The sequence below is a fragment of the Dipodomys ordii genome, unplaced genomic scaffold (assembly GCF_000151885.1).
Source record: "Dipodomys ordii isolate 6190 unplaced genomic scaffold, Dord_2.0 Scaffold6, whole genome shotgun sequence".
NCBI lineage: Eukaryota > Metazoa > Chordata > Mammalia > Rodentia > Heteromyidae > Dipodomys > Dipodomys ordii.
Window position 1 is genome coordinate 16797862 of NW_012267222.1, and position 10158 is coordinate 16808019.

Genomic DNA, 10158 nt, shown 5'->3' on the forward strand with positions numbered 1-10158 from the left:
GCACTCTGAGCACAGTGTTGTCCAGCACAGAAAGAGTTAACTGTGTGATTCTTGTTGCTAGGCAGAGACCCAATCAGAAGTCATTCCCAAGAAGTCACTGTGAAGAAAGTTGCTTTTCCCTCTTGGCCTGGTTCCTTGGGTCTGATTCCCCTACCCAGATCTATCAGGACAGTCAGGGGCTCTAGCTCCTATTTGACCATCTGAACCCCATGGCTCTGTGCAGTGACTTGTGTGTGTGTGTGTGTGTGTGTGTGTTGTTGTTGTTGTTGTTTGGTGCCAGTCCTGGCACCAGGGCCTGAGTACTGTCCCTGAGCTTCGTGTGTTCGAGGTTAGCACTCTACCACTTGAGCCACAGCTCCACTTCTGGCTTTTTGATGTTTCACTAGAGATATGAGTCTCACAAACTTTCCTGCCAGGGCTGGACTTGAATGGTGATCCTTGGATCTCAGCCTCCTGAGTAGTTGGGATAACAGGTATGAGCCACTGGCCCCTGGTTCTGTATAGTGACTCTTAATCTCAGTGTTGGCCAATGTGAGCATCTATAATCCAGGGGATGAGGTGCAGAGAGAGGCCCTGAACCTTCTATAGCCCAAAGCTAGCAATAAGCAGTCAGAAGGATTCTACTCCTGGATCCTCCTAAAAGATTCCAGTATCATGTTCCCTTGAGATGGTCCAGAACCTTTCAGCTCAATAGTAGACCATGTACCTAGTATGTGTGAGGCTCTGGGTTTGATCCCTAGTAGCAGGCCCCACTCGCTTCACTGCCCCCTCCCCAAAAAAAGCAGCTTCTAGTTAACAACTATGGCTCACTAGACTTCAGCTCCCAGGTTTTATGATCTCACATGACAAGTGATTATGGCGCAGGACCACTCCTGGTTTGGCTGTGGTGGCTCTTGCTCATGGGTCAGCCCTTTGTGTCTCTAGGATGGCAGCCAGGATTCTAGGCCTCAAGCCTAGCCATGGCAGCATCCATGTATCCAGTCTACCACTGCCCAGCCGAGGTCCTCTCAGGACTGGCCACCCTAGACCAGTGGTGGCCCAAGACAGTGGGAGTTATTTGGTGTTAGAGTCCTTGGGATTTATCGAGCCCCAAGAGGGGGATAGTCAATATTCCCGAGGGGTGGGAAGCTGACAGAATCAGGGTGCTGGGGCTGTTGACAGGGCCACAAGGCCAGGCTGAGAACCAAGAAGTGCTTATAGACAAGGAGAGATGGGACCTGCCCTGCCCTGCACTGGGACGTAGGGCCAGGAGGATGGAGGGGCAGGTGGATTCAGGCAGCCAGGATTATGGGTCCTAAGATAAGGGGAGACCCTCCCATCCTTGAGTTCTTGTTCTGCCCCAATATCCAACTATTGTAACTGGACAAGAAGCAGAAGGAGGCTCAGAAGACATCGCTCCACCCACATCTGTCACAGACATCTGGATCGATGGGGGCAGAAAGCAGGGTGCACCCACTCAGCATTCTGGTCTCTCTAGGTCTGGTTGTGCCTGGTGATACCCAGGAGGGAAGAGCAGGCAGACATATAACCCCTGACACCAACACCCCAGGACCCACTAACCCAGGCCCTCCCCCGTTCCCTCTAGACTTGGCATGCAATCTGCATCTCACAGGGCCAGAAACTGAAACTTGAGGAATGACTCACTTGCTGATAAGTGACAGGGCTGGAACTCGAACCCTGGTCTCTCTAGCTGCAGGGCAATGTCCCACCTGCACTCCCACGGTCTTTTGTCAGGGTGGCTCCTGAGTCAGCCCTGGTGTCCCTAGAGAAGATCAGCCACACCCAGGGACAAGACAGTGGGTTAGGATACTGCAAAGCAGGGGACACAGACACATTAATAATCCCAGTGATGGACAATAGTGGCATCCAATGGTGCCTCTTTGTACCACACTAAGCCCCTTCCCAACCCCCATCTGATGCTATTGTCAAGTCTCCTGGCTCCAGGCTCCTTCCTCCAGGAAAGACCCAGCCCAGGGTCCATTGATGGGCAAAGGTTCTTCCCTGTTCTTTCCTGTTTTCCCAGCTTCCTCCTGCTCCTCATACAGCTCCACGGTAGGGGTGGTCATGTGTGTATGGCTGGACTGCTGCCCTCAGCCACCTGGCTTCAGAATCTTCATGAGGGATCCCGAGTTCTCTTCTAGACTTAGGTTTCTGGCCACACCTAGTGTTAGGGCCTTCACTGACCTTGGCAAGACAGGTGCTCTCCCCAGCCAGAGGTCCCCCTGTCCCTACCATGCCACCTGAAGCTGCCTCCTTCCTGCCTTGGCCTACTCCCCTTTTCCTGTCCCCTTTTTGTTTTGTTTTGAACAGTCCTGGTATTTGATCTCAGGGGCTTTGTGCTTGCTAGGCAGGTGCTCTGCTACCTGGACCAGCCCCTTGCTCTGTTTTAATTCTCTGATTTATACTTTCAGTGGTTCTTAATCACATCCTGGAGGCAAGAGGAGACCAGGGAAGGAAGGGGATATAGACTGTTTCTCCAGTGGGATCATGGCCCAGCTGTGTGCACTGGGGCTCACCAATCCCCTATTTGTAATGGGCTGATTTGCCTAGTCATGAGAGGTTTTTATCCTCATCTCCCTCCAGGAGGGTGCTACCACTGGTAAGGTTAGGACAAGGGAAAATGGGGTCATTTTATCACCTCCTAGTTTCCTCTCTCCACCAATCAGAAATTAATCATCCACCTCTGTCAGAAACACTGCCCCTGACCTCTAAGAGGCCACCAAAGTGGAATGTCCACATGGGCAGTCCCCTCCAAAGCTCCTTCTGGGGCTGGGCCTGGGCTGGGGCAAGAGGAAGTGGAGGCAGCCCCCCGCCCTTCCACTCCAGGCTTTACCCGAGATGGGTGTGTATAGTCCTGACCCTGCCAACAGCCTGTGGTCATTCTTCACCCTTCCTCAGCCCCAGATGACCAAATGTTTGGTCATCTTTGGAAAAATCACATACCTTCCTCTTGTTACTCTGTCTCAGTGTCTCTCTCTTTTTGGTTTAACTTGCAGGCTCTCCATGAATCAAACTAAGAGGGCGGAGGAAGTAATTTTCTTCTCCTGCACTGTCTTGTCATTCTCCATGGACCCCTAAATAACGCGGATGAAAAACACTCGACTAGAAAGCAAAACAGATAAAGCAACATCCCCACCATCTGGGTATCTTAAGAATACAGGGAAAGGTATAGCTGATAAAGGAGGGTAGAAAAAACACATAAACACCATCATAATCCCGAGGGTGGGCTCGGGATCTTCCACACAGGGCTGTCTTTTCTGCAGTCTGCTAACTCCCAGCTATGGAATTGTAAGTGAAGAGGGCGTTAAGGTACTGTCTCGCCAGCTGTGGGGAGGCTGGGGAGACGGAACATCTGGAAAACACGCAGGAACGCCACAGCTACTGCTGGTTTGTCGATCTCCTCATCAGAAACACCGGGTTTTGTTGCTATGTGCTCCTTCTTCCCCCAGGGCAAGCTGGTGAGAGCTCTGGAATGTCCAGCAGGTGTGAGGAAGTGGCTGCCGCACCCAGGGCTTTCATTTTGGCTTTGGAGATCAGGGGCAGCTCATGGAGGCCACTGAGATGGAATTCCTATTCTTCCCTCCTATGTGGCCATCAAGCTGGCTGACTCTGAAGCTTTTCCTGGGCTTCATTTTGAGTAAGAGCAGCCACGTTATTTTGTCATACAGCTATGGACACACAGAATGGTTCTGGGACAGTCCCTTAGCCTGTCTGTGCCCTTGCGGTGACTGACATTAAAACAATTATGTGTTGTGTTCAGATGACACCATCCTTGGTGGTGACAAGCAGAACGCAAGGCACTGGGGCACCGACAGGAGTCCCAGGCCCTTGAGGAACTGTAATACTGCAACAAGAAACCAGCTGAGGTTGCTGGGATTGACCCCCCCACACACACACACCCAAACTTCAGGGTCTGGGCATCTGTTTCAAACCTTGCCTCTCCATGGACTTGGGTCCCACCTTAAGCAAGACATTTTTTTTTTCTGTCTCTCAGTTTCCAAACTCAGTAAAATGGATGTTGGTATGCTCAAATTGGCTCATGGGTTGAAAACACTGAAAAATGTAACATGTTCAAAGGCCTGGAGAATTCCTTATGGGGGCCATGGCGGAGGGAGGGGGAGATGTTGAGGGACTTCATCTAGAGATGAAGCAAACAGATGCTCAGCGAAGGTAATCACAGGTTTGAGGTTTACAACCCAGTTTATTTGAAACCTGAGTAACCTTGGCGTCTGGCAGCTGGTTCGCTTTGACTTCTGGGAAATCCATTATGCAACTTTCTGGATGTACAAGATCAGCAATTCTGAAGTGATGACTCAGAGATTTTTCGATGTAGAGATAGAACAATTTTCAGAGTGTCTGAATCACGGGTACTCACATCTGACATGTGAGTTGCCCACTGATTCCTAGAACCCGCCACTTTGGAATGGATAGCTAGCTGACTTTGAGATGTGACTGTTCTAAGATTCAGCTTACCTTCTCCCCAGATCCCTGCAGGGTCAGCTATAGGTGATGCCTCCTGACAACTTGACCTCTGGGACACCATCCCAACTTCAGATATCTGGAAAATTCCTACGGGAACCACAGGTTGTTCTGGTGTTTGAGGTCATCATGGTGGACTTGGAGGATATGTGAGCATCTGTTTGGCTCACCTTCGGACGGGAAGAAAAACAATAGATCATGGGAGCCATACAACCTCCCAGGATTCATTTTTCCTGAGGACCCCAGTTCTGACCAATGGGGAGTGGAGTTGAAGACCAGCAGTTCTGATTGGGTGCTGGGGGCCTGGACATTCTGAAGGGCCCTTCTACCCTTAGTGCTTGGGGCCGCCTCAGAGTTCACTGGACTCCTCAGGAAGAACTTTCTTTTCCCCACCAGGCCCTCAGATGTCACGCTGTCCCCAGGGGGGTTGTGCTATGCCATGGGAAGTTGGGGCTGTGAGAGTCACAAGATAATGGGAGATGTAAATTGTGTCCTTTATGTCACTGGTTGCTTTGGGAGACAGGAAATCCTGGAGTTCATGACAGATCATCATCGTCCTAACCAGATGACAGCCACTGGGTTCACTCCAAAACTTCTTCACCCAGCCTCCAGTTCTTCTCACAGGGTGGCGTGGTCCCTTGTCTAAGCATCTTGAGGGTCAAACAAGACTGAAAGGTTGCTGTCACTGAATTTCTGTGTCCTCAGTGCCTAGCCGTAGGCTGGGCATAAGTAGTGTGTTGAAGGACCACCCATGGGTGTTAATAATGGAACAGGATTGTGGCACCCAGAAGCTGATGGAGGACCCCTGCTGGGGTGAAGAGCACTGGAGGCGGTGTTAAAGCTGGGCCTTGGCCTTTGGATGGGTTTTGCTGGTAGAGTAAGAGCAGGCAGAAGCTAGGGTGTGGAAAGCCACAGCAGTTAGGGCCAGACTCAGCCTTACTTGCTTCAGGCCCAGCTTGGGTCTCTCCACAGTGGCTACCACACTCATAACTACTGCTATGCCCTACTCAGAGCTGACCGGCGCTCTCCCAAGTGGGACCCACACAATGACCGACTCAGCCATGGCCACATCCACTGTAGCTAGTGCTTCCCAGAATGAGAAAAGGAGCCAGCTTCTCTGCCTCTACCTTGAACCACCTTGCTTCTGGGGCTCATTTTTTGAAACTGACTGCTGGAATCAATAGCACTGGGGATTGGTGTTCTACTCCTATCACAGGTAACATTGAGTGTCTACATATATCTAAGGAGGAAGGTGTTATTGGCCCATGGCACAGCTGAGAATTGAAGCCACAGGAATGAGGTCCCTTGGGGAAGATACTAGTCCCACGCTGATTCTAAAGCCCATTCAGCACAGCTTTGCATACCTAAAACCTGTGACTTTGGCTATGTCACTGAGGTCCCAAGCACCTTGGATGTGGATGTCTGTCAGTACATCCACATCCACCACTTGGTGGTGATTGAACATCTGGGACTCTTGCTATAAAAGCTTGAGTTCTCTAGCCCAATTCTGACTTCGGGTTTGAGAAGGGACCCCGAGTCCCAGGGAATCCTTCAGGTTTTGCATCATGAAGGCTAAGACAAGGACTCAGACTTCACAGGTAGAAAAGCACCCTGTGAGGTCATGGGAGGGAAGGTTTTTCAAACCTTTGATGGTAACCCACAGAATGTAATAAAACTTACACCCAGACCAGCTGGCACATACATCTACAGCCGCAGGGTTCAGACGTATTTAAAACGTCCTGATCTCTTACTGATGTGCTGGCCAGAGAAGTCCTGTTCAGAACCTCTGCCAGAGGCAGGGGAATCCATAGCCACAAGTCTAAATTGAGAGACAGAAGTCAGAATTAGGTACAACAAAGAATGCCTAGTTTGGGGGATCCCAGCCACTGAGACTCCCCTATGCACAGGGTTACACCTACAGGGTATCCAATACACTGGTACTGCCTCTGCCAGCCCCATGCCACATCAGATGGGTAGGCTGAGGGCAGGAAGTCCCAAGCCCAGGCCCAGTGAGCTCAGCCTGTGGATTTGCATAGATCTAGGTTCAAACCTCAATGCTGCATTTTTCAGGTTGCATGGCATGGGGCACACACTCAACCTCAATTTACTCACCCATTAAGTGTGAAAGTATGCTTTCGGGTTGATGGGCTTTCTAAGTCCAGCAGGACTCCTGGGAGAATCCAGCCACCTGGGTAAGAGTTGGGGTGTGTTACATCTGTTTTGGCTGGTCAGAGGTAGGAGCTCCAGTTTCCCTCCTTGGCTGGCAGAGGTCCCGGGAGCAAATATCAGAAGCAGATCTCCAAGTGGGTGCAGAGGCTGGCATGTGGCTTGCAGTAGCACCTGAGCATGTACAATGGCTAGAACTTCAATGTCAGATGCAACCTATGCTAGAAGACCGTGCCTCCATGTGCAATGACCCCCAGCCTCCTGGGGGACATTCCCTAGCATGTCATCCTCAACTGAAGTCTTCCCTCCCAAAGGAGCCCCAACCTGGGAGCCACTGGTGACAGACAGAGAGGCCAAAAGGTGAGCCCTACCCTTGTCCAGACTGTCCCTCGGGATGCCCAAATCCCACATTGTAAATTATCTGCCTGCAGGTGAGGCCAACATGACTTAGCTGCACAGTGTCCGCCCCCCCCTGCTCCAGCTTTCCCACTGAGAGACCACATGACTAGTGCTCCAGTGGGCTTTCAGATCTCCCAAGTCAATACCTGGGGATGAGATTCTGGGGAACACAGTTTCAACTTAGCTAAGGAACGTGGGACAAACACACAACCCCCTGTTAACTCCACACCCAACTCATATATATTTTTTCCCATTAATTTCCAAGTAAAGACCATAAAAAAGTCTTTCTGCCCAGAAGAATGTATTATCCCTTATATAGTGTAAAACATGCTAACTTCCCCTTACCAGGCTGGAACATCTATCCATCCAGATCTTGGTGATATTTATTTCTGTTCTGATGTGAGACTTGTCAAATCACAGACCCCTTGTGATTCCTCTGGTTTGAAGCAAGAAAGACAGGGAAGGGTTCTCTGTGGTCAATGGTGAGTTTTGCTTTGCACCCCTAGGGGTCTGCCTGTGCATTGCCTTGAGGCCTGTCCAGGCCTCCTTGAGTATTTAGCTGCACCTTTTTCAAGGTCCATTGATCTGCTGGGTCACCTGGCTCAAGTGACAGTATTGCTTGTGTGAAACCTACTGCAGGCCTTTCTGTTCTTCTGCCACTCTGCTGGCAGTCTTTCAAAACATCTGGTCAATGGGTTGAAGTAACAACCATATGAGCTTGTTACATATCTTCCCAATTAAATAAAAAATAGTTGTAGGGACTTGACTTGATCAGCCAGAGAGCTGGCCTAGCATGCTGCGGGAAGCCATTTCTTCTGTCTGGTGCTAAAGCCAAAATGAGCAGGCTAGAGAGTCTAAAAAACAGCCGGAGATGAAAGGGAGGATAGCAAGCATGGGCAAACAGGAACCCACAGAACAAATGACATCTGGAAGCATGGACTAGATCCTGGTGGGTCTCAGTACGTTTGGCCCCAGCTTGGTTACCACAGCACCTCACAGAAGTAGCTGTCTGTCTCACTCATAGAGCTAAACCCACATCCAGCTCCAACAGCAGAGACACTGAAGACAGAGACCCAGCAGACACAGGTGGGCAAGCAGCCTTGTGGCTTTACCCTCGGAAGCGGCTGGGCCTCCCTAGGAAGTCCCAAACACAACTTCCTTTCTAGGAGAGTGGTCAACCAGTTGTCTGTTCTGAATACAGGTCAATAAGTTAGTCTGCCTGAATGGGTTAGGATAGTCATATGTTTCTACAGTGACTTTTTAGTTTTTACACTCCATTTTGTTGTTGTTCCTGCAGCTTGAATTCAGGGCCTAGGTGCTGTCCCTGAGACGTTGTGCTCAAGGCTAGTGCTCTGCCATTTGAGTCACAGCCCCACATCTGGCTTTTTGGTAGTTTATTGGAGATGAGTCTCATAAACTTTCCTGCTGAGGCTGGCTTTGAGCAATGATCCTCAGACCTCAACCCCCTAAATTGCTAAGATTACAGACATGAGCCACTGGTGTCTAGCTTATATTTAAAAAATATATAAAACTTCTCTCTCTCTCTTTCTCTCTCTTACACACACACACACACACACACACACACACACACACACACACACACACACACACAGAGCAGGCCAGAATATGATAGCAGTTCTGAAATCCAATCTTTTAAGTTAAAAAAAAAAGAAAGAAAACAACATATACAGATGGCTGTTACTTCCCTTCCACCTTTCTGGGCCCGGCCAACCTAGAACTCTGCAGGGAAAAGAATTCTAGAACACATGGCTTAGGCTAAGATTACACAATCAGAACTCTTCACACCCACACTGAACAAAACAAAAACATGTTTTCCTCCAGTGCCTGCTGCAAGAACTGGCCCAGTCCCCCAGCTTCCGAGTCTGATGCCATCTCTTCTACAGCTTAAGAACACAGCTTGGGGATCTGGCAGCCTCTGCTTCCTTCCCACCTGTCTTCCCCATTATCTGTGTGACCTCAGGCAAAGCAGCTCTGCCTTCACAGCACACAAGTGCTCTACTGCCTCCAGAGTTTCAGATCAGGTAGGGGCAGTGTCCAGCAAAAGGGAGGGTCACCTGCTACCTCATCAGATCCTCTTTTCTCTGTGCTCTCTGCTTTGTATCTACCAGTGGGCTTTCTCTTTGAATCCATTTTAGTTTGGCAGCCATGAACCTCTTCACCCATGTGCTCAGAAGGTTGAGTCCAAAGGCCACGTTCAGATGCCAGAAAAGGCAGTCTACCCATTGAGTGCAGATCTATCTGTGTTCTCTGCCCACATTTATACAAAGATCTAGCTAGGGTGCATGGTAGGCTGCTTTATAAATTTCAGTAGCTTTGAAATGAGGAGGGATGCAATTTTAAGGAGAGGGGGGTAGTTAATGGCTTCTTTGATGGGGCTGCTGTCCACCAAGGAATGGGTGAATCAGAAGTGGGGATATCTCTTCCCAAGTTTGAGGGACCACTTAGTTTGTTTCCTCGGAGCTGTTCACCATAGAGAAGGTGGGTCCAAGGCAACAACAGCCTTGGGGTGTCTGGTATGGAGTACGAAGCCTAGAACCCAGCCACAGATGGCTGCTGGAAGTCGAAGAGGCAAAGTACAGAGGGAAAAAATGGAGCAAGCCATTGACTAGACTCTAGGGGTCTCTTGAGGACCCCTAATGTGAATGCATCTCTCAACTGCTTTGGGTTCCATTTTCTCCCATTGAGTTGTAGCCGGGTGGTGAGCTGAGCTCCAGGTTTAAGTCAGGAGGGCTATTCCTGCTTTGGCTGGAGATGAACTGTGTGACTTTGGGAAAGTCTCAGCTCTCGGGGGTCCCAATTCTTGGGTTGATCAATGAAGGTTCTCCATGGTCCCTTCCAGCTCAAATGCACACCAGCCTGTGGTAGGTACTTCATCTGTCACCTTGTAGCATTTCTTTCCTGTCCTGTCTAGATACTAGGGCTCTGAGCTGGACGCTCCAGGGAGAAGACCTGCCCACAGCCATATCTGCACACCTTACCGGACAAGCACCTCTTAGCCTGGTGGGAGAATGAGAAAACATCATTCAGTGTTTCATAGCTGAAGAAACTGGCCACTGAGAGGAGCTTCCGGCTTCCCCTACAAAGCCACAGGAA